This window comes from Rana temporaria, chromosome 6, assembly GCF_905171775.1.
Source record: "Rana temporaria chromosome 6, aRanTem1.1, whole genome shotgun sequence".
In the NCBI taxonomy this organism is placed as follows: Eukaryota; Metazoa; Chordata; class Amphibia; order Anura; family Ranidae; genus Rana; species Rana temporaria.
This window is the reverse complement of record NC_053494.1, coordinates 71,785,793-71,811,029: the sequence shown is the minus strand read 5'-3', so window position 1 is coordinate 71,811,029 and position 25,237 is coordinate 71,785,793. Positions and strand designations below refer to the sequence as shown.

General features: G+C 46.8%; 1 protein-coding gene and 1 pseudogene across 1 annotated transcript in view; both read left to right on the top strand.

Moving 5' to 3' along the window:
- LOC120943559 (protein shisa-9-like) overlaps positions 1-25,237 on the top strand; it is a 675,240-nt gene that overhangs the window by 218,634 nt on the left and 431,369 nt on the right. The window lies entirely within an intron of this gene.
- On the top strand, positions 11,039-11,145 carry LOC120944508 (annotated as a pseudogene).

Sequence of the window (25,237 nt, the reverse complement as noted above, 5' to 3'; positions counted from 1 at the left end):
ACTGCTGGTGTATATTGCAAATGTAGTCTAATATAGTAGACTAATTTATTCCAAATTGCTTTTTGGCCATCTGATGTGCAGTGTATTTAAACAATGGCTTCTATAAAGCAGGACTTGGGACCCACAAGACAGTATGAGCAGTGAATAGCTGTGCAGGGTTGGGGCAAAGGATAGGACAAGTCTGATCACTGGAGGAGAGCAGGCTGAGTTTCCAGCATAGCTAGAGAACTGACCATGCTGTGTTCTCCTTCTTAGTGTGGTCAGTTTTTAATAGGAAAGCAGAGAGACTGGCAGGAACACCAGGGATTTTACACAAAGGAAGCAATACAAAGAGATCAGGATACTTTTTCATACAAGTACATGGTACAGCAGGCACATACCAGGAATATGATATGTTGAGGTAACAAAAACTTTAACCTATTCTCAGACAAAGTTGCATTTCTGTGAGTTGCAGATCAGCAAGCTAATTATTGTAGATGCAATTCAGAAGCTAGATAGGAAACCTTTGCCTGTTTATAAGTAATTTACAATTAATTTGTAACCTACAGTCTAGGTATTATACATACCACATTTAGAAAAAAAAAGTACACACAACTTAATATGACATATTTGAATCCCCTTTAGTATGATAGGTGTTTTTCTTCTTTAAATGCAAATAGAGTAAAATATTTGACATCAAGTTACAGATGTGCCTTCAAGGGAAGCCTTCAGTCAGCAACTTTTTTTGCCACATCTGTATATTTCAGTAGTTTCATATAGTGAATGTGATGAATCTAGAACACATATGGTTCTCCTGAGCTTACAACCTTCCTACCTCAGTACGTGACCTCTTGCCCCAACACTTGATATTTCCCTAGTATTCATAATACTGGCTTTCCACAGGGATACAGCGAAGCCATAAATTGCTGCCAGCCTTTTAATCAAAGTTTTATCAAACAAACCAAGTGAGGCCAGTGGGAAGAATAATAACTTAAAGCAGGAGCTAATATTAGAATGAATATTCTTTAATTATCACATACACACATGAATTACATCAGTTTGCAAAAAAACAACAACAACAACACACACACATACATATATACACACACACAGAGTATATACGCACACGTTCTGATTAGTTCCCCATAATAGGCGCCCGCCTGCTGGATTCACACCATAACATCAATCTCTGGATTCACAGAAACCCTCCCATTGCCTCCCAGTGGCACAAATTAGGGCATTTAAACCTCAAACAAATCTTTCCAAACCCATCCCCTAAAACGTACCAAATTTTATCAAACTTGCTAGGCATAGCAAATGCATTGGTGGTTTGAAATTTTGATATGGAATGACAATTTTAATGTCAGAAAAGCAGTAATCTCTTGTTTAAAATAACTGTTCCCAACAGGCCACAGCAAACACTTCCAGAACCTTACCTCCTGTGTTCTAGTAACACAAGTAAGGCACCAGTCATCTTAATCACTTTTTGAATTTTTCATTAACACAACCTGACAGAGCATGATGCAGATTTCAATGGTGGCTAACACATCCACCATTGCACAGCTTCTATAAAGAAGTATAGTGCCTTAGTTGAGCATAGGTTTCTCCAAAGTAAGGAAGTAACCAAAGTAAAAAAAAAAAAAAAAAACACACTGTAGAAGTTCAGGTCAAGTTTCCATATATTGAATAATTGTACAGCCAGGCCATTGACTTACACCCGTTAGGAACTGGTTGGCCATAACTCCATAACTCCTGCCAGCAATATATCTAGCACATCCTATTGTAGAAATGTTTGCTGTGTAGTCCTAGGGAAACCTAGCATTGCCAAAACAACTCCTTGGACAGTTTGGATAAAGCCCAGCTGAACTAGGAAATGCATAGTAGCAGAAGCACAGAGACATTAGGGGTGAGTCTCTACATAACTGGGTATTATACACATTAAAGTAGTGTATGGTATCAGTGGCTCATAACAAGTAACGATTTTAAGGAGAAAGTAGATAAAGTATCAGAATTGTTTACAATCTGCTGACTTTTTATGCATTGAACTCAAATGAATATGGGTATTGCAACTTATTTACACCAAAAAAGCTCTTTCATCATAGTGGTCTCTTGCATTGCCAGTGGTTTATCTTTTGTCATTCTGTTTTGTTGTCTTCTAATATAGGTAGTGTTTTTAGCAATTTATGAAACTCAGCCCCTCTGGCACACCAGGTTGAGTGTACAAACATACAATATTAAATGAAATCACTGAAAGTAATGCTCGTGTAGCACTACCCCCCGAAGGAGCTGCTAATTATTTCTTTTTTTTGCAAAATTGTATTTATATTGGGTTATATAAACAGGTAAGACATAACTGTATCATAAGGTACAGAGTATTGAAAAGATCAACAGAGTAGCGACAAAAAAAAAAAAAAAAAAAAAAAGATTGTTGCTAATTATTTCTGGGTGGCACGTTACCTCTATCTTCTCACTGTCCAGGGTGAAAAGAGAGTTTGGATAATTTCAATATCCACACAATGCACTTCCTTTTCTGGGATTTATTTGCAGAACTTTAGTAGAAAAGAAGTAAAGAGGTGGAAGGGTAGGTAGGTTCAGGTGCATAATCACAAATCGGAAACACTCCTGCTTCCAGCAAACAGTTCTCGTCGCCACTATAGCCAGAGTGGGTATTTCTCACCCGAATAGGTCCCTCTCACTGGCCTAGCAGCCGGGATGGCACACGTAATAAAGTACAGTCTCTGCCACAGACCTTCCTTTATGAGGAGCCACTGTTGGTCTGGAATCCCCTGCCACAGGATTCAGCAAGTGGCTTCCTCCAGAGGACGGACAGCACAGGATCACCTCTTTAGAAAAGCAGGCCCCAGTGTGACTACTGGGCCTACCAGGCAAAGCCGCGACCCCGGACCAACGTGGTCCCGGAGTCAGGATTCAGGACACGCACATCAGGTCAGGTGGGCCACGAGGCGCGAACAACCATACCCACCAATTGCATCTGTCCCTCCCCAGCATGCACAGCGGGGTGACCACTCCCACTGATTCACTGCTGAGGGGAACACCCAATACACCTTGACCTTGCTGCTGCCACCCTTGGCCTGGGGTGGTAATGACACCCCCAGGCGAACAACGGTGGACCTCCCAGCACAGCCCTGGCTGAAACAGAGGCTGAATTTGCCATTAATCACACTAGTCTGAGCCAAATAACAACTCAGACCCCACAAAATTTAAAACAGCGCCTGTTCAACAGGAGCAGGCTGCTACATACTCCCCCCACTACAAAAAGAACAAGGGTGTCTCAAGCCTGAGCGCCAACACCTGAACCTTAAAATTGGATGGGAAGGAGAAAAGAAGAAAATAGGAACACAGGGCCAGATTCAGAAAAGAGATACAACGGCGTATCTCCTGATACGCCGTCGTATCTCTGAGATCCGACGGTCGTATCTATGCGCCTGATTCATAGAACCAGGTTACGCATAGATCTCCCTAAGATCCGACAAGTGTAAGTGACTTACACCGTCGGATCTTAGGCTGCAATTCTAGGCTGGCCGCTAGGTGGCGATTCCATTGCGGTCGGCGTAGAATATGCAAATGAGCCGTTACGCCGATTCACGAATGTACGCTTGCCCGTCGCAGTAAATTTACGCCGTTTCCGTAAGAGATATGCGGCATAAAGATAAAGCTGCCCTCTAGGTGGTCTAGCCAATGTTAAGTATGGCCGTTGTTCCCGCGTCAAAATTTGAAATTTAACGTCGTTTGTGTAAGTCGTCCGTGAATGGCAGCTGGACGCCATTTACGTTAACGTCGAAACCAATGACGTCCTTGCGGCGTCATTTAGCGCAATGCACGTCGGGAAATTTTAGGGACGGAGCATGCGCAGTACGTTCGGCGCGGGAACGCGCCTAATTTAAATGATACACGCCCCATTTGAATTAGGCAGGCTTGCGGCGAGCGTATTTACGCTACGCCGCCGCAACTTTACAGGCAAGTGCTTTGTGAATCAAGCACTTGCCCGTAAAATTTGCAGCGGTGTAACGTAAATGTGGAATCTGGCCCACAGTATACTGTACATTAGCACATTATGACAAATAACAAATTTCCATTTCCATTCCTGTATATCTAACCCGCCCATTATCCAGCAGTCTTGATAGAAGATCAACTGACCTAAAAGAAAACAGAAAAACAACACACACAATAATCCTACTCCTAATATTATGTACATTTTTATGGCAGAGCAAAGCTGCACCTTCGTGAAGGTGGAACTTTCCTTTTTCCTTCTAAAGAACAATAGCTAGGCTTAAAAAGTCCTTCCCTAGCATTATTGACCACTGCCGCCTAGTGTCAGAAATCACAATTCAAAGGGTTGCACAAATCCTTGGGCAACACAAGTTCTTGATCTCGGAGTCCTCAGAGGCCCTGTCCTAACTGACGAGTTCCTCCCCCAAGTTCAAAATTCTCAGCAAGTGAAGAGAAAAAAGGAAAAAATGTAGCTCCTTCATAGAACTTCTTTTTAAAGAAAGGAAAACTCCAAACAGGTCCTGCCAGTCCTTCACAAATAAACCGGGGATCCGGCAGGGTTAGGAGTCTTTCTTTATCGTCAAGGGTGGTAATAAAATATACTTTGTCCATCCATGCCAGGCCTTTGGATGACCGCCCGATCAGAGTAAATGTGTTGGCCATAACTCCAGGATAGCCGACATCCTTCAAAACGGTGAGCCATGATAAAAGAAAAGTCCAGGTTCCGAGACGTCTTAGGCACTTTTAAATAGTCCCATATGGCTTCTTCATACAATTTTTCACGATTTGCTTCGATCTTCTCCATGATTGCTTCTGGCACATAAAAAAACTCACATCCATAATCAAGAGCTACCCTTTTCATCAATACCCTTTGCAAGCGGGCGAGTTTGGGCAGGGTGCGGGAAAGTCCCAGTCCCGACATCATACATGCCTCCGGAGATCTTTTTAGAAGAGGCGTCAAAGCTGGAGGCGCATCTTCTCTGGAAGAAACAATTCCTGCATCCACGACAACTTCAAGGTTCACACCCGGGGTTTCCGCCCGAGGTATTGTCTCCCCAGAGTCCATAGGAGAACACTTCCCTGAACTATGAGTAGAGGCAGGTCCAAATCTTTTGTCCCACGTTAGCTCGGGGAACTCTGGTTCAAACCAGTGGTCATCACCAACATCTAACAAAGAGTCCAGATCAGAGTCCGCGTACTCTTCAGCAGGTAAACATGTGCGCACAATCTTTGTCACTTTATCCCCAGCCTCCTTACCAATTCCTGTCCTAAGGGCAAGGGCAACCTCTTTCTCGGAGTCTGGTCCTGGTAGACACTGGGGTAGGCCTCGACCGCAAGAAGCCTTCATGTAGCCCACCTTCTTCCTGGCGGGTATGGTAGGAACAACTGCCGTGCAAACATTTTCAGGAACAACATCTGCTGGTGGCTCAGGAACATTTGCTATAGCGACATCACTGTTGATGTCACTAACTGTAGCAGGCACGACAGGTGTAGAGCTGGACGTAGGCCAGGAAGTAGCTTCTTCCAAAGTGACAGCGCCTGTAACCCAGTCCACTCGATAGGCGCGTGGCGATCTGGTGGGCTGATTCACTCCAAACAAGTACTCCCCACACTGGAAGCATCGGCCGAAGGGTCGGAGCTGGACTGCCAATTCTTTGCATTTTGGGCACGACATACCAAGCGCTTCCACGTTGCCGCTGGTATACAGCACGAAACGTCCCTGCGGCTTCATCCAGATGCCTGTATCCGTCAATAGTGCTCCTGCCGGTGCAGAACTCACACTAGCTCCAGCCTGGAACATCAAAGGCCTCGGGCCCATTGGAGGTATCGAATAGAGTCCATGGGTGCTCAACCTGTGGCTCTCCAGCTGTTTCAGAACTACAATTCCCATGAGGCATTGCAAGCTACTGACTGTTACAAGCATGACTCCCAAAGGCAGAGGCATGATGGGACTTGAAGTTCTGCAACAGCTGGAGAGCCACAGGTTGAGCACCCATGGAATAGACCAACATGACTGCTCTGTGATCCTCACTTTCCGATCTAGCAATCAAGTCCTTTCTGCGCCAGACACACTTGCGTCTCACGCAGGAGGTGGGAACTCCTCCCCCTTCTGGTTCTTTTCTTGGCACGTCGCTCCACGTGTAGCCGACGTCTCCGCCAAGTAACCTGACCTTAACTCTTTCTTTCGCGAACACAGTTCAACACCCCGACAAGTTCAGACTCTCAATAGCGAAATGACTTTCCAATTCTGTTGCTAGAGGTAACAGCTAATCCCGGACGAGCCCGAACGTGTAGCACTACCCCCAAACGAGCTGCTGAGTATTTTTGGGTGGCACGTTACCTCTATCTTCTCGCTGTCCAGGGTGAAAAGAGAGTTTGAAGAATTTCAATGTCAACACATTGCACTTCCTTTTCTGGGATTTATTTGCAGAACTTTAGTAGAAAAGAAGTAAAGGGGTGTAAGGGTAGGTAGGTTCAGGTGCATAATCACAAATAGGAAACATTACTGCTTCCAGCAAACAGTTGTCGTCGCCACTCTAGCCAGTGTGGGTATTGCTCACCCGGATAGGTCCCTCTCACTAGCCTAGCAGCCGGGATGGCGCACAGAATAAAGTACAGTCTCTGCCACATACCTTCCTTTATGAGGAGACACTGTTGGTCCGGAATCCCCTGCCACAGGATTCAGCACCCGGATCTCTCCAGATTAACTTTTGTAGTACTTAGATCCGACAGGCGATCACCGTCAAGCCTCTCAGTGTATAGTCCATCCTTCAATGAAGTTTCCAGGCCTGCTCCCAAGATACCAGCCTCTTGCATGGCCCTCTTCAGGATAGGTCCTCCCCTGGCTTCCTTCATCAAGTGACTTCCTCCCGGACAGCACAGGATCACCTCTTCGGAAAAGCAGGCCCCTACCAGGCGAAGCCGCGACCCCAGGCCAACGTGGTCCCGGAGTCAGGATTCAGGACACGCACCTCAGGCCAGGTGGGCCACGAGGCGCGAACAACCACCCCCGCCAATGGTGTCTGTCCTTTAAGTACCCCTCCCCAGCATGCACAGCGGGGCAAACACTCCCACTGATTCGCTGCTGAGGGGAACACCCAATACACCTTGACCTTGCTGCTGCCACCATTGGCCTGGGGTGGTAATGACACCCCCAGGCGAACAATGGTGGAACTCCCATCACAGCCCTGGCTGGAACAGAGGCTAAATTTGCCATTAATCACACTAGTCTGAGCCAAATAACAGCTCAGGTCCCACTAAATTTAAAGTAGCGCCTATTCAACAGGAGCAGGCCCCTACACTTAGTGCCCAATAGTAATGCTAAACAGTGGCGGCACGTCCATAGGGGGCATAGGGGAACACGGGCACTGCCCCCCCAAGCTATTCACAAAAAAAGTGGTCACTTTAAGAGTGTCCAGGCGCCAGACACATAGCAGTCTATGAGAAGCTTCCCAGCTTCCAATCAGCTGGTTGCAAGCTGGGAAGCTGATTTGCCCATGTTTAGCGGGTGTTCGGGTGCAAGCAATGTGCCCGCAAACACTCCCACTCTTCAGTCATTTGTCTCTGGCCTCCTGTGCTTTAATTTATTGGTGGGAACCAGAGTACGGTGGGCTGTTATTTTTGCAGCACAGTGTAGTCACTTTCGGTTTCCCGGCTCACTGTACTGTGGACTGTCTGAGTCCGACTGACTGTACGTGTGGTGGATTAAGAAGGCCTGAGCTCAGCTGAGCAGCGTGATTCCGGGCAAGGTAAGGCTAATTTAAAGGGGTTGTAAAGGTAAAAAAAAAAAATCCTAAATAGCTTCCTTTACCTTAGTGCAGTCCTCCTTCACTTACCTCATCCGTCGATTTTGCTTTTAAATGTCCTTATTTCTTCTGAGAAATCCTCACTTCCTGTTCTTCTGTCTGTAACTCCACACAGTAATGAAAGGCTTTCTCCCTGGTGTGGAGTGTCATGCTCGCCCCCTCCCTTGGACTACAGGAGAGTCAAAACACCCACTAACACACAGCTCCTTTCTCTATCTGCAACATAGAGAGCGTCCTGACACTCCTGTAGTCCAAGGGAGGGGGCAAGCACGACACTCCACACCAGGGAGAAAGCCTCACATTACTGTGTGGAGTTAGACAGAACAGGAAGTGAGGATTTCTTAGAAGAAATAAGGACATTTAAAAGCAAAATCGAAGGATGAGATACGTAAAGGAGGACTGCACTAAGGTAAAGGAAGCTATTTAGGAAAAAAAATGAACCTTTACAACCCCTTTAGGTGTGCCGCGGGACTCGGTCTCTCTCTCCTGACTGACACTGCCTGACTCTGACAGCCGCGATCCGCCCCTCCACTCCGCACACATTTACCTGCTTGCCTCTTACTCATTCTCCTATCTCCACTCAGATAAAAAATAATTCACCTCGAGCCAGGGTTGCCAACTTTCAGTAAATTTACGAACAGTTTGTAAAATCTGTACTTTTTGCAACTGTCATTGAATGTCCATTACGGACATGTAGGCTTTATGTCCTTAACGGACATTCATGAACAGATGCAACAATTATGGATTTTTACAAACTGTTCGTAAATTTACTGAAAGTTGGCAACCCTGCCTGGTTATGAGGAACATGACACTGTACGATGTAAGGTCTGCTGATTCTACTCACATGGCACACACACAGTACACTGTGAGGACGATGGTCAGCAGTAGAAGCTGCACAGTACACCTCTCACGTTATCATTGTCCTGCACATACATGGATCTCTGTTGTGTTTTTTTACTTGGCCAGGCACTGTGACCACATGGAAAAAAGGAAGTAATTGCGCTAAACCAAAATGATTAATTCATATGAAGAACAACCATGTGTGGGCATGGGCCCAAATAGTGTATCATATGTGACCTTGATGACACTCCAAACAATTAGTTGACAAGTGTATTGATATCTCTGAGCAAAGGAGGCCAGAACCACCCAAAAGGAATCTGGGTAGGTGCAGCACTTATAAGCCCAGAACAAATTTGCTAATTAATAAGAAATTCAGTGATTGCTCACAGCACCATGGGAAAAAGTTCATAAACAGTGTAAATTGTGAACATAAGTAAAAAGATGCAAATTCTAAAACAGTTCAGACGTGAAAGACCAAAGTCCATATGTTTGTCTGAATAAGTGCAGAAACAGTCCGTTAAGGGTTCAGATGGAAGAAGACACCCGTGCACAATCCAAATAATAAATGGTCCCGGTCACCACATGTGAATCCACCACCGAATGTAAATCTGCTTACCAGAAAAAAAGGTCCTAAAGGACCAAACCCAGCATATCGCTCCACAATGGGGGCTAGATATTGATGTATCCACACCGCAGGGACTGGAGGTTAATGTGTCCACGGCAAGATATGGGTTCACACAGGGCTCAGTAGCATGGGTATATAAAAGAAAAGATGCTCCACATAGCATAAAACCAGAGATGATTTATTAAAACTAAGCAAAGTAGGTAAAACACTCACATTTGCGCAGACATACAAAGCATTTCAGCTTGTAACGCCCGCCGGACGTTTCCAGGTAAGCCACTCGTGTTGAGAGTTCAGCGATGAGGGGGATGACGTCAGCACGTCGCTCGCTCCGCCCGACGCGTTTCGTGATAGGTCACTTCGTCCCGTGCCTCCTTAATATGTACACTACACAGATATACACACATTGTGAATTTGTGAGGCTAAGCTATATACCCTGATCTGTGAGCCTGAGCTATACACTCCGATCTGTGAGGCTGAGCTATATACCCTGATCTGTGAGGCTGAGCTATATACCCTGATCTGTGAGGCTGAGCTATATACCCTGATCTGTGAGTGGAATACAGGGGATGGGAGTGGGTGGATTCTATAAATGGTGGGGTTTATGAAAATTAGGAGGGGTCAAAAAGGAATGGCGGGGTCTGGCACCCCCCTTTCTAAAACTTTACCAGCCGCCACTGATGCTAAATTAACGGAAACAGGCACCAAACCAGGTAGTAAAGAGCAAATGTATTATATTGTCACCTAATACAATTGGTAACTAGGCAAGCATAAAGGGGATTAACAATGGAGCAGTCTAGGTTTGGAACTAGTGCTGTATGAGTGCGATATAGATTGGGTACACTTGTTATGAGCCACTGAAAGCATATACTACTTGAATGTGTGGGAGACCATACCAGTGGAGATCTGAGCCTGAGACTGGGAGTAAGGACACCCAGGGGTAGAATGGTACCCGCCCACATAAAAACGCCTACACCACTGCAGTGCGAATACTAGAGCATCCACTCACCTTTTGCCTCCCACTGCTGATAACAAGTGGCTCGCTGTAGAAGACCATCACAGCTTGCCAGGAACTGGTGAGAGGGCTATTCACCCATGGCTGAAACTGCAAGCAAGGATGAGCCACTGAGAGCAGGACACCAAGTGTACCCAATTCATACCGCACTCTATACAGAACTTATTCAAACCTAGACTGCACCTATACCATGCCCATACCACCAAAACTTTACCACATCTGAACTACATCTACCTTGCACCTGTGTGAGACTATACCATACCTATACTTCATGCAGGTTAACTGGGACTATGCAAATCACTATTAAAGGGCCCATGTCAGTAGAAATACATCTCAAAGAACTGCCTCTCCTGTAATAATTATTCTGAAATCTTCTTTGTTCCCCTGCCACCTCTGCTACAATCCCCCTTTTCTTTAAGACAATGTATACCTAGTCAATCTTGGACTAGCATTGCCGCCATAAATGCTCTCTGGCAGTATGGTTACAGCACTCTGTAGATTAAACTTTACTACTGCTCACTGCTGCACTTGAGGTGGCTTTGCTACTGTTTATGCTCATATGGATGCCAAATGTCATCTTACGCCTAGTTCTTACTGTTAATCACGTTGAATGCTAAATTGTGTTATTACTATTGTTATCATTATTATTCTCTCTCTCTGTGCCAAGAGGAAGAGCTGTTCTGGGCAGTTAATACAAATCATCTCTCCACTCCTCCTATAATACAGTGCCTACTGAGATTTATATTGTAAGGAGTCCGTTTGTCTATCGCTTCTCTGCCTTTTGGCTAAGATCAAGTGTAGTATCTGTTCTTATCAGTTATCAGAGGAGCGCTGAAGCACCTCTTAAATGGGGAGGGTGGATGCAATCCAATGACGTCATTGCACCTGGAAGGATGGTTTCAGCAGGGACTACGCCGTGCTGCCCGGCAGATACTGGGGGCCGGCCTATGGTTGCGTCTGAGCCATCTGGAAGGGTGCTCCTGGTGAGGATGGGTGACTACGCTCTGGTCTTTTTGCTGAGTTCTAGTCCGGCCTTTTGGCTGGCTGGTGTAAGTGCTGTCCCTGTCAGAGATCTGGTAGGGTGAACTTGTACTGCCCTGAGAGTAGACAGGGTAAAACCATGCAAATCCGCCGGGTTGACGGGGGGTCTGGAAGGGTTAGTATTGGTGGAGGCTGCTAACTGGAGCGGCAGTTCTACCTAAGAAAACCTTGAAGGGCTCTCTATCTGACAGGGGTGGAGGGCTACACTGGTCGGTCGGGGGGTTGGATTTGGAACAGAAACGCCTATGGTGCATGTGCCCCTGGAGTGACAGTCCATGGGTACCGGAAGAATCACTGTGAGTGAGGGTCACTTTGATTTGACTGGTACAACGGTCACTGCACCAATAACATGCTTTTTTTAGCACCTGCCTCCTGGGCCGGGCCTTTTGGCTCGGACCGGAGGAATTTTTTATTCCTGGCCGGAGGGCCTGGTCATTGTATAACACAATGACCACTTCTTTCACTCTCCTCTCCACTATCCCTTCCCCCCACTTTATTTAATTTATTGCCTATGTTTGTCACGTTTTTGTCTGTTTTCGTTTGTGCACGTTATTTGTTCACTGTGTGATTAGTAGGGTGCCAGTCCTTGGGCCAGCCCTGAACGTCTTGGGAGTGGGTGAACATGGCCTTCTGGCTTAGTCCGCCTGCTCTCATGTGGTCTCCCTTTATGTGTGTGCACATTTTTTCTGCACCGGGTGTAGTTTTTTGGGTGTGTTCACACACCATAGGCTTTAAAAAAAAAAGAGTCCATTCGTCCCATTATATGACTGCCGTCCCTAACTACCACTGCCAGAATTCTCAGTGCTCTGTGTACTTGGCTTTAGCACTCCCCCTGCTGGATGAGCAGAAAATTACAGGCTATAATTATTATAAATAATTAAGGAATTTTATTTGTCCCTTATTTATTTATTTTTTACCACTGAGGTAGCCAGAGATAAAAAGAAAACTGAGGTCTGACAGGTGCTGTCCTTTGAACATCCTGACCTCATATTTATACAACTTTGTCTGTCTCATTGTAGGTGCAAGCAACAATATCAAGCAGCACCAACAGAGCCTAGTATTTAGGAGGAATGTAAAAAATACAAGGCTTTGTTATTTGATCTTGTTATGCATGTTCAGGAGCTAAAAGACAGTCTGGAAAATTTACTAAAGCTATTAAAACAGTTCCCTTGACATCTGCCTGCACCTAATTTAAGCAAACATTTGCGCCAGTTCATAACACTACCAACACAGGCGACAAGTTCAAGTAGTTCTTAATAATGCCACTGCCAGGAACCTTTCACTTTGGCAGGGACAGATTCTGGAAGATTGAGATTGAGAGCTGCAGTCATCATCCCAGTATTAAAGGAAAAAAGTGCAGCGCTAAATACTATCTGGAGTGAAACCAAATATATGATCAAGGTATTCAAATCAGGTGCCCCAATTAAGGGACAAGTGTAATAATATATAAAATTGCACTAGACCAATACGTGTAAATATCAAATAATGTGCAAGAAAAATTTAAATACTGAAAAATCAAAATCAAAGTAAGTGTGATACCAAATGGTACCACCAGGGTACTTCACACTCAAGTGAAAGTGGATATGTATCACAAATAAATATCCCACGAAGATACGTCCAAAGATATATGATCAAAGGACAATGCTAATCGATGTTATAAATAACAATGTACATAAAACAATCTAAAGAAACCAAGGAATGGAAACTCTGATGATAAAAAGTCCCAATGTAAAAATGAACAGAATCACATTAAGGCAAACTGAATTGCAAAAACGTGTAGAATAAGTCCATCAACACAGGAATCGGATACTTCAGTGATTTAAACAGGTAGTAAAAGCCCCATCGGCGGTCAATCTCATAGGATCCACAACAACATCCAATCGATACAGATAAAAGTTGGGTACTCTTACCGGATGGCGTGGACACACACGTCAGCGACGGTGAGTCAATCGGGCGTGTACGAACTCCTGGAAAACGATGATGTCAATGGGAGACCTTTGAGCCAATAGACAGTCGATCATCAGAAGCCGAGTGGATCCAAATGTGAGAGAAAATCCTTCAGGGGAAACTCATGGATAATGGCATTGTGGCAGGTAGACCCATCATAGAATCATGTAAGGAAAGAAAACACACACAACTTTGCATAGTGTGGTTACTTCCAGTAAAAAAGCCTTTATTAGGCATAAAATGGTATACAGAAAAATGGGCAAAAAATAAATAAATAAAAAATAGGATAAAAAGTACAAGACTGCGGAAAGACCAGTACAGGTGATCACATGGATAAAGTAGCGTGGTAAGCAAATAGCGTATGGGCTTATGTACCCGACATGTTTCGAGCCAGTAGCTCTTCAACTGGGGCATGCCGGGTACATAAGCCCATACGCTATTTGCTTACCACGCTACTTTATCTATTTTTACTGAATGAAATCAGTGTTTACTATTGTGGTTAGCTGTGATTGGCCACAGCTAGTCACATGGTACCAAGTGGCCGATCACGTCACAGTACAGCCTGTGGCGTGTTCCTGGAGCACATCATATGACTTCAATTGGAACGAGGAATGTCCTGTCTGGACTATAGTCAACTGGGTAAAATCCTTACCAGACCTAAAAAGCCTAGTATGAATTTTGGAGAACCCCATGCTATTTTAAGATAGTACACAGTACTACTGGCCTATACGCTAACTTTCCTATTGATGAATATTAACTCTTATGGTTGAATACTCTTGAGTCTATTTGTGCCGCCCAATAGGCATAGAATGTGTTATATATACATATTGGCCCGGATTCACAAAGCACTTGCGCCGACGTATCTCCAGATACGCCGCATAAGTGCAAATATGCGCCGTCGTATATATGCGCTGGACTCAGAAACCAAGATACGCCTAAAAATAGGCTTCATCCGCCGGCGTATCGTGGGCACATATTTACGTTGGACGCATCTGGCACTCCCATTGATTTTCTATTCAAATATGCAAATGAGGGAGATACGGCAATTCATGAACGTACTTGCGCCTGATGCAGGCTACGCGATGTGTGCGTAAGTTGTACGTCCGGCCTAAAGTTATTCCTCATAAAGCAGGTGTAACTCAGCAACAGACGTGCACAGGTGAGCTGGAGAGCAGCTGCAGCAGCACCGTTATGGACGAGCTGAGCAACCACACTTGCAGGACAACACATCTGTATGCCAACATGCCCGGGGCAGCCATGGTCATAGCACTACTGTGTCCACAGGCATGGAGGAGGGCACGGGAGAGGATATACCGAATGCGCATGAACGTCTTCGGCATGGGGGAATCAGAGGTGTATCGCATCTTCATATTCAGCCCTGATGCCATCCTGGAATTAGCCACAGCCCTGCATGATGAAATCACCAGCCAGAGACAACACTCACATGCAGTGCAGCCACTGGTCAAGGTACTGGCAACACTCCATTTCCTCGCCAGTGGATCGTACCAACGTACAAGTGGAGTCGTGTCTTGGATGTCACAATCCACCATGAGCAGATGTGTGCACCAAGTTGTCCCCACAATCCTCACACGCATGTCCCACCACATCATCAAACCCACCCATGAGCACCTGCGGCAGAAGGCAATGCAGGATTTCTACAGAATTGCCGGATTCCCATGCACCGTGGGGGCCATTGATTGCACACATGTGGCACTACGGCCCCCCCGTGCCACAGAGCACATATACCGCAATTGTAAGCAGTGGCATTACATCAACGTACAGGTCATAGCCGATGCCCAATGCCTCATATGGCACGTCCGTGCCAAACATCCAGGCGCCAGCCATGACAGCTACATATTCCGTCAAAGCAACATCCCAACAGAACGTGTACAGGGACAGCTGGCTGGTTGGTGAGTGACATGGGTGGCAGGCATGACTGTCCGACCCCATGATGCAGACATCACGAGGGGCACATGCACGGCTAACATCCTCCTGTCTTTTCCCTTCCAGGTGACTCTGCATATGCACTTGGGCCCCATCTCCTGACTCCATACCGGAATCCCCAAACCAGAGGAGAGAGAAGATACAATGCTGCATACATACGTACCCGTGCAGTGGTGGAACGCACATTTGGCATCCTGAAGCTCCGTTTCCGATGCCTGGATACATCCGGGGGGGCCCGGTTGTATTCCCCAAACTTTGTGTGCCAGATCATCAGTGCGTGTTGCATGCTGCACAACTACGCCATGAGAAAGGGCCTGGAGATTGACATATGTGATGACCTGACCCCCGAACCAGACAGTCCCCCCCTGCCCGAGGCTACCCCATCTGCTGAGGAAAGAGGAGTCAGGAGTTGCCTCATGGAACGCATCTTTGCAGGTTAAACACACACATTCATCATGGCACAAGGAGAATGCACGCATGCACACCACTGTGGTCCCTAGCTCACAACGCCACGCCAAGGCCCCAATGATGTTGCTGTTCATTCATACCACATTCACACGGTCGTGGGGAAAACCTCTCCCTTACGATCCAAGGTGACACGCCTTGCTGGCAGGAATGTCACCCGCACACACATACACACACCAGTCACACCGTAGCAGCACCGGGAAAACCCTGCCCCTGCAAACGGGTGTCCGGGTACCACTTCTGCATTCCTCGCCGTGTGCAGTGACAAAAAAGATAATAGGGATCATGCCCTTACAAGAGGACGGCACATACCTCTCTGCACGTCCAAACAAAAAATATATAGGGATCATGCCCTTACAGGAGGACGGCACATACTTCTGTGCACGTCCAAAAAAATAAAAATAAAGCTCTTACTCTGAGCAAAAAAAAATCAAAGAGCAGTCATTTGCCCTCTCGTGGGCCAGGCCTGGTGCCACGGGTACGGCTCCTCAATTATCTGGGGGGACACTCGGGTGGGGGGGGGGGGTGGCGCATCATGACAAGGTTCATCCCCTGGTCTGATGGCAGATGTAGCCTGCATGCCCTCCAATGCTACGGCAATGCGGCTGAGAACAGAGTTATTATTCGCCTGCATCCGCAGCTGGCGGGCGTTGATCTGCCACTGGAGTCGCCTGTTCTGCCGACCCTCTGCCTGGATGGCAGCAGTGTTTGCCTGGATAACCTCCCCCAGGCTCTTCATCTCCGCCACAAGGCCTGCTGCTGTGGCCTGCAGCTCCCCAATGGCCAGGGTATGACGCTCCAGGCTGGCCTGCACAACCGAGCCATGGTCCCCAGATGGTGAGGGACCCCCTGCCACCATGTGGTGCCGCATGGTCTCAAGGGTCTCGGTTTGGTCACCCAGACATGTGACCATGGCTGCACAGTTAGCGCTCACCTCCTGCAGGCAGTCCGACATCGAGCTGGTATGCTCAGCCTGCTGGGTGAGGCACTGCTGCATAGTGGCTGCGGTGTCCTGCACAGCCACTGTGCATTCAGCCTGGGTCTTGGCTGAGGAGGCCAGGCTGTCTGCCACACGGTGCAGGTCGCAGGCTAGATCACCCATGTGGCGTGTCTGTCTTGCCTGCTCCCTCTCCAGCCCTACTTGGAGGGATCCAGCTACACCCCTGGTCTTCCATAAAGCCTTCCTGGGGGATGGAGAGGCTTGTGCCCGTCCGGACGGGGTAGCCCTGGAGGGGGTAGCCCGGGAGGGGGTTCCCCTGGATGGGGTAGCCCGGGAGGGGGTTCCCCTGGATGGGGTAGCCCGGGAGGGGGTTCCCCTGGATGGGGTAGCCCTGGAGGGGGTTCCCCTGGATGGGTTAGCCCGGGAGGGGGAATTCCCTTCCACCCCCTCACATGCTACACACCGAATGGGGGAAAAAACACACTTACCTCTCCTCAAGTCCTGGTCACTGGAGTCAAAGCCCTCCACCTGCTCCCGCTCCAGACAGCTGGCGATGACCTCCTCCTCATCAATCAACCTCAGAGATGAAGCTGGTCCTCCTCCCGTGCCACTGAGGTGACTTCTCATGCTGGCCAGCTTATCCCGGTCCCGCCGTCTCATATCATAAATTTTTTTTGTATGTCGTCGGAAGTCCTGGTCTCATGCCCAAGAGCATTGACCTCCAGGGTGATCTTCTTGTAGATCTCCCTCTTCCGTGCCTTGCTGGTCCTGGCACTCTGTGCACCATGGAGGTAGACATCATACTGGCCTATTGCTGAGGTCAGGATCGCCCTCTCTTCTGATGAAAAGTTTTTCTTCCTTCTCTCCCTGTCCACCTTGGCAACTGACATGGCTCCACAAAAGTACTGTGCTCCAGGGTTAAGAAACGCAAGCTGGTGTACTTTTGCGCCGGACGGGTATATGGCTGGGCGTATTTATGTGCTCGGCGTAAGTCGGTGGGCCGACGTATCTTAGGAAGTTGCGCCGGCGTAGATCTGAGCATGCGCATAGGGGTGCTGGGCAGACGTCAGCGTAACGGCGCATGCGCCGTTCATGATACGCCGGGCGTAAAACATTGCACCACGCTCGGACCATCATTTCCATGGGGTCACACCCACTTCCACCTTCGAAATCGACGCCACGCCAACGCAGCTTTGGGAGCATTGGCTTCCTGAATTCCATGCTTGCCTCTCTGCGCTGCGTCGGCGTAGCGTAAAGGAGACATGCTACGGCGGCATAAATATGCGCCAATGTATGTGAATCCAGGCCATATTGTTTCTCCAACCATTTCCTATGTATGTTATGTTTAGTTTACATGCTGCCATGTAGTGACCTTTTGTGGTAATGCACCCATTTGTCATTTCTTTGTCTGATGTATTACACACTTCCTTTCTGTGTAATACTCCACCCCTTCTTCTTCCTCTGTCATGGCTGAAGTTACATGCCGCATGTAACAAGGGCACATATTCAGCATCAGTAAGCTTCAGGCAGTATCATCTTTTGACCGCACAATACTACAACATGTTCATCTGCTGTAACCTGTCAACTGATGTTTTGGATTAAAGCAACTTCTGTGAATAGAATCGGTATTTGTGAGTTCAAGCTATCTGATAGGGATTGTCCTCAGTGATTATATCTGCTTATACAGGCCAGGCATAGAGGTCTCACAAGGGATAAGTCGCTTCACAACAATCGGAGTCAGAATACTATTTATCTCCTAAGTTTAGGCAAAAGGCAACAAAAAAGCTAATCATTTAAATAGTTTTTTATTTGGTTTTATACAAATTAAAATATAAACATTGGAGAACATCTGTCTCTCAAACAAAGAACTGTTGTACATGAAAGATTATAGTAGTAAAGAGCAACTGTAGAAACATTTTTATTCGAGCATCTGATGTCATATGTTTACACACACTACAAAACATGTTTACCCAAACTCAATGGGCCGGATTCACAAAACACTTACGCCAACGTATCTACAGATACGCTGCGTAAGTGTAAATGTGCGCCGTCGTATCTATGCGCCGTGCCCATAGAACTAGATACGCCTTAAAATAGGCTTCCTCCGACCGACATAACTTTCCTACGCCGGTGTATCTTGGGCGCATATTTACGTTGGCCGCCTCATTGCAAATGAGGGAGATACGCCGATTCACGAACGTACTTGCGCACGTCGCAGAAATATACGCCGTTTACGTAAGGCGTACGTCGGGCATAAAGTTATTCCACATAAAGGAAGCGCATCCCATGCAAAGGTATGGACCACGGAACAGCCGTCGTATTTTACGTTGTTTACGTAGTACTATGTGAATAGGGCTGGGCGTAGGTTACGTTCAGTGATTCAACGCATCTTAGGCATTCGTTTCAATGTGATTCTGAGCATGCACACTGGGAAGCGTCTACGGGACGCTGGCGCAACGTTGGGAGCAAGTGCTTTGTGAATACTGTGCTTGCCTCTCTGTGTTACGTCGGCGTAGCGCATATGAGATGTGCTACGCCGGCATAAAGATGCGCTCAGGTATGTGAATCCGGGCCAATGTGTTCAAATTGCCATGTACATGCTCATTGAATGGTAAGGAACACGAAGGAAAGGAAGATTTAAGGATGCAAACAAACATAAAATGTGTGGCTCTGCCTTAAAGGAGTTGTAAAGGCAGATTTTTTTTTTTTTATCTTAATGCTTTCTATGCATTAAAATAAATAAAAAACCTCTGTGTGTAGCAGCCTCCCCAGCACCCCCTAATTACTTACCTGAGTCCCATCTCTCTCCAGCAATGTCCACAAATGTCTAAGCCATCCAGGACACTCCTCCTAATTGGCTCCATGGTTATCTGCTGTAACCTGTCATCTGATGTATTCTGATGTTTTGGATTAAAGCAACTTCTGTGAATAGAATCGGTATTTGTGAGTTCAAGCTATCTGATAAGGATTGTCCTCGGTGATTATATCTGCTTATACAGGCCAGGCATAGAGGTCTCCCAAGGGATAAGTCGCTTCACAACAATCAGAGTCAGAATAGTCAAAAGATGTATAGAATTCCTACAGCCTGCTGTGTATATGTGTGTGCCTTATCTGCAATCAGGCTTCTCTGCATTGAACTGTGTTACTGAGCCTGTCTAAGCTGCTGTTTGTCTTCTTAAAGAGACAGTACCATTTTTTGCAAAAACGTAAAAAATGTCCAAAGAAGACACCGAACACCCTTTTTGGGCTGAACCAACGCAGATTCATCATGCCTCTAAAAACGCAGATGTACAGGGAGCAAATTCTGCAGATATTGCCGAACAGAGTGTAAGTGGAAAAAAGAAAACTGCCCCAACTAATATATATACTCAGCAAGGCAGGTATAAATATAAAAAATTAGCAAAAGTCCAAATAGAGTTTGAATAATAGACAAACGCCTCAGATATTGGAGATCGGGACGAACAACACCCAGGTGCACTTGACATCCGTGGAAACCACCACCACATGGAGAGCAGCTTACCAGATTGCAGATAAACAGCAGTGTATAATGATCCAACAGCAAGATGAAACCAGGGTGAACAGAACCACAGTGGGATTATCCTCAGAGTATGGAGACTCAGATGCGTGTCAGACGACCAATCCGTGGGTCATACCATAATAAAAGGAAACTGGACCATAGCGTGATAACGTTTAAAATTCGGTTTAATAAAGATGAAATCCTACTCACAGACATCCATGAAATGTAGGTGTAGCGCTACCCCCTCAGGAGCCGCTGGTTGTTTTGGGATCGGCGTTTTAAGTTACCTCTTATCGTTGTCTAGTGGTGATGGTAGTGAGCAGAGCAGTAAACGAATGTCCAATCAGCAAGTAAGGTTTTCTGAATGCTTTATTTCTCGGCCCAACACGACCAACATCAACATGAGGTAGACAGAAAAGGTTGATGAAGTAAGAGAACCTCGCAGTATCAGGCCTGGATAAGAGGAAAGCAATCCCGCTCTCAGTAGTAGTAGATACAGTTCGTCGCCACTCCAGCCAGAGTGGGTGAAGTGCCCCGGACAGACTCCTGCCACGAGCCTGGCAGCCGAAGTGTCACTTTAAGGTTGCTGGGAAGAACAAGTCACTGCCACTGACTTGGCTCCGATTTTAAATAAGATGCCAGATGAGGCCTCTGCCACAGGCTCAATGCTGACAATGGTGAACAGCAGAGCAAATCCTCCCAGTCTTTCTCTTTGGGGTCACCGACTGTCAGTGTCCGGTCACCCCAATACCGATGGTTCGTTCAAGTCTCTCAGATAACCTGCCTCCGGGTTCTCCTTGAGCCGATCCCCCACCACACAGCATGTAGCTTAGGATCTCTTCAGTAGAGCTGGGGACCCAGTAAGTCACTGAGGCCCCTGGTAGCATCAGTCGCTCCAAGCCATGAGGGCCCAGAGTCAGGAACTCCGCGTTGCGCGTGACCCCAGGCCAGGTAGGCTATAGTGGAGGGGCCCGTGATGTGCGCACACCCTAAAGTTGGGTGCCGCACCCAGGAACCCGCGAAGAACCAAGAACAACGGCTTCCACCACAGAAATACTCCTCCCCAGCATGCCCCATGAGGGAAAACTCCTCTGATTGGCTGCTAGGAAAAATCGACTCCGCCTGGACCTCTCTGGTGCCACCTGCCGCCCAGGGATGGTACCGCATCCCTAGAACGCAGTCTGACCCACAGAACAATACAGATTTGGCGACAGACAAATTTAACATAATTCGGAATGAGAGCAAATTATCTCTCTCATTCCCCACTAACTTTAGTGTAGCGCCTTTACTGAAAGTAAGGGGGCGATACATAGGCATGTACAAACAAATGCTGGCCGGCACAATAGGAGCCCTTCCTCCTTGCGTAGAACGCGGTGACGTCACTGCACGCCGTCCCAGACGCGTTTTTGTCATAAGTCTGATGTTTTCAATGGGGATGAGTGTAAGACCCTAACGTGCAATGAAACTGACATAGCAACTCAGAGAAAACTATGAAACCACTAGAGATGAGCTCTCCAGCAATCTGTCAGACTTATGGGACACAACCTCACACTGCATATCAGTTTTGTCACCATTTAATGATCAACCAGCTGAACTAAGAGACTCTATAGATTGCTTATCTGTCACATATGAACGCTATCAGCGGCTGTTTGCAAAGTACACAGCTTTCTTGCAGGACTGTATTATAGAGGACTCCTCAGCAGAACTGACCAGGGCTGATGCACTAAACCAACAAAGGGATCTCTTAGTGCAAAATGCTCAGCATAAGGCAGAACTTTGCATTGCTCAACTGCAGGAGACCAGATCTAACAGATCCACATCAACCAAGCACACTGTTCGTACTTCCAGATCCTCTCGCTCCAGAAGCTCAACATTAAGTGACAAGCTAATAGAGGCCCGTGCACGTCTGGAAGAAAATAAAGTGCAAAGCTCCTTTACCAGAAAAGAAGCAGAAATAGAAACACAAAGGGCAGCTCGTCAAGCAAAGATGGTAGCTCAACAAGCAGCTCGTCAAGCAGAGATGGCAGCTCACCAAGCAGAGCTGGATGCTCAAAGCAAAGCGTGTCAAGCAAAGATGGTAGCTCAACAAGCAGCTCACTAAACAGAGATGGAAGCTCATCAAGCAGAGGCAGTTTTCCAAATAAAGTTTCTGCAAATGGAAAAGGAGGAAGCAGCTGCCCTAGCAAGGCTGAGAGTCCTTGAACAAGCGATGGGAGAAAGTGCTAACCCAGATTGTTCCATCCAAGCGGAACTGCAAGACCCAGTTGAACGCAGAAGTATGTATGTACTAAAGCATAGTGTTTGCAATGATACAGGGTCATCTCCTGTACGTCCTACTAACACTGTTCTGACTCTCAACACAGAGACCTCTCAGCTCCAAAGGCCTGAGCCTCTTCAAGTCTACAACACAAGTGCATCTATGCAGCAAACTACATCACCTCTAACAACAAGGTAACTTCCAGTATCAAGCCGCATCTCAAGCCACAGCCAGCACAAGCCTCAGGGATTACACCACAGTTAAACGCTCTTGCAACATCATTTTATCCTGGTAAACCTCACCCTACTTCACCAAAGAACTTTTACACCCAAGGAGTTCCACACGTTACTTTGGCACCAAAGAGTGAGAGATCAGACTTGAATAACTTTGCCAGATATATGATACGCCGTGAGCTCATTTTTTTTCTAAAGTGTATTTTGTGCGTGTACTCGAGAGAGGAGCCGGACTGCAGGAGTTGGGAGTAGGCAGGCCTCCCCCAGAGGCAATCTGCCACCTTTCTCCATGCCCCGGGTGGCAATGGCGGGTGTGTGAGGGGGTCCTCCCACACAGCCCGCCCTACCTGCTCCGCTTTGAAGCCCAACAGGGCAGAGGGACTCCCTATAAGGGAGTGAGAGGATCTAGCCCACTCAACTAGCCCCGTTAGTACTTCGCCTCTCTTTTTTTTTAGAGACCGCGTGATCAAAGTGCGTGCATGTAAACCCAATTTCAAGTGCGTGTAAGTGTGGTGGTTTTTGTGGGAGGGGGGTGGGCGTACTAAGCGCAGACTTACCTCACATAGCACACCCACCGGGAGCTGGGCTGAGACCACCAAACTCAATTCACATGTAGCCGAGACCGGGATCCAAACCCCTGGCTGCAGAGGGTTGAATGGCTTGTCAGCGCAGTGCCAATCGCATTGAGCCACCGCAGCTCCCTCGCCGTGAGCTCATTAACACTACCCTCTCATGGTTTGATGACTGTCCAGAGAGCTACAGGGCCTGAAGATCAACCTTCAAAGCTGCTATTGCTGATCTCAACCTTACTACCAAGGATGAACTTGATTTTCTCATAAAATGGCTGGGGCCAGAATCTGCAGATTGTGTTAAAAGACTGAGAACAGTGCATGTTGACCACCCAGATGCAGGTCTTGTTGTTGCTTGGGCAAGACTTGAGCAAGCCTGTGGTAGCTCTGAAGCCATAGAGAGTGCTCTATTCAAGAGACTGCAAAACTTCCCAAAAATAGGGAACAAAGACTATCGCAAGCTTCAAGATCTGAGTGACCTTCTCATGGAGCTAGAGTTGGCAAAGACAGACCCACATCTACCTGGACTAAGCTTTCTGGACACTGCTCATGGTGTCAATCCAGTGGTGTCTAAACTGCCATACGGCCTGCAAGAGAAATGGGCACAACAGGGCTCAAGGTACAAAAGAGACTATAACGTATCTTTTCCTCCATTCGCATATCTTTGCAGGTTCATCAGTGATTAAGCCTGGATGAGAAACGAGCTTCAGCTTCAGTGAACCCAACTTGCCTGCTTCATCATCATCTTCATCAAGGTATGATAACACAGCAGCTAAACATAAAGACTTTAATAGAGCAATATCTGTTAAAAGGACAGACATCACACCACCCGTATCCTCTCCTGCTCACCAGAGCGACTCGGGTGACAGAGATGAAGACCCTATTCACAAGAAGCCTCACCCCTTAAAGAATGTCGTGGGCTTAGGGCAAAGACGTTACAAGAGCGCAGGGAGATTCTTCAGAAACTTGGAATATGCTACAGGTGCTGTGCTTGTTATGGACATTTTGAAAAATACTGTAAAGTTGTCATCGAGTGCACAGAATGCAGTAGCGACAGACATGTTACAGTCATGCATCCAGGCCCACCCTCAGACAATTCACAGCAGCCTCCTTTCTCCAGCCCTGTCTCAAAACATGGCGGGGAGCAACAAGGTCATGCTCCAGCCACAGCTAATGTTTCCTCTTCATGCACAGAAGTCTGTGGAGAAGGCTTAGATCACAAATGCTGTGTTAAGATATGCCTAGTCAAGTTATACCCAAAGGGCCAACCTGAGGAAGCTATTAGGATGTATGCCACAATAGATGAACAGAGCGACAGATCCCTGGTTAAGCCTAAATTCTTTGAGATCTTTGGTATAGATGGACATGCATCACTGTATACTCTCAGAACCTGTTCTGGTCGTGAAGAGACCTTCGGCAGAAGGGCCAATGTATTCATGGTCAATCATATCAATAAGGGAGAGGGCATACTCCTACCAACATTAGTTGAGTGTGACCAGATACCAGACAAAAGGGAAGAAATTCCTACTCCAGAGGCTGCATATCACCATCCTCACTTAAGGCACCTTACTAATGAGATTCCTGCAATGGACATGATTGCTGAAATCTTGGTCTTGCTAGGTAGAGACATTCTCAGAGTACGCAAGCAGTGCAATGGACCTGATAATGCCCCTTACGCACAAAAACTTGATCTAGGCTGAGTAATAGTAGGCGATGTATGCTTAGATGGAATGCGTACCTCATCCGAGATCCACTCCTTAAAACTTACATGTTAGGAAATGGATGTGCATCCCACTTCAAACAGTGCCCTCACCATTATAAAGTAAGGGAGAAACCTTGACATCGTCCAAGTATCTAATGTCACTCCTAACCTTTGTAATGACAACTTAGGTAGCACATTGTTTTGTACTGCAAGCGATGACAAGAAAATAGCCTTGTCAGTTGAAGACAGAGAGTTCCTCAAAATAATGGACAAAGCATTCTTCCAGGATGAGTCTAATGCTGCGTACACACTACCGTTTTTCGGGTTGTAAAAAATTACGTTTTTTTTT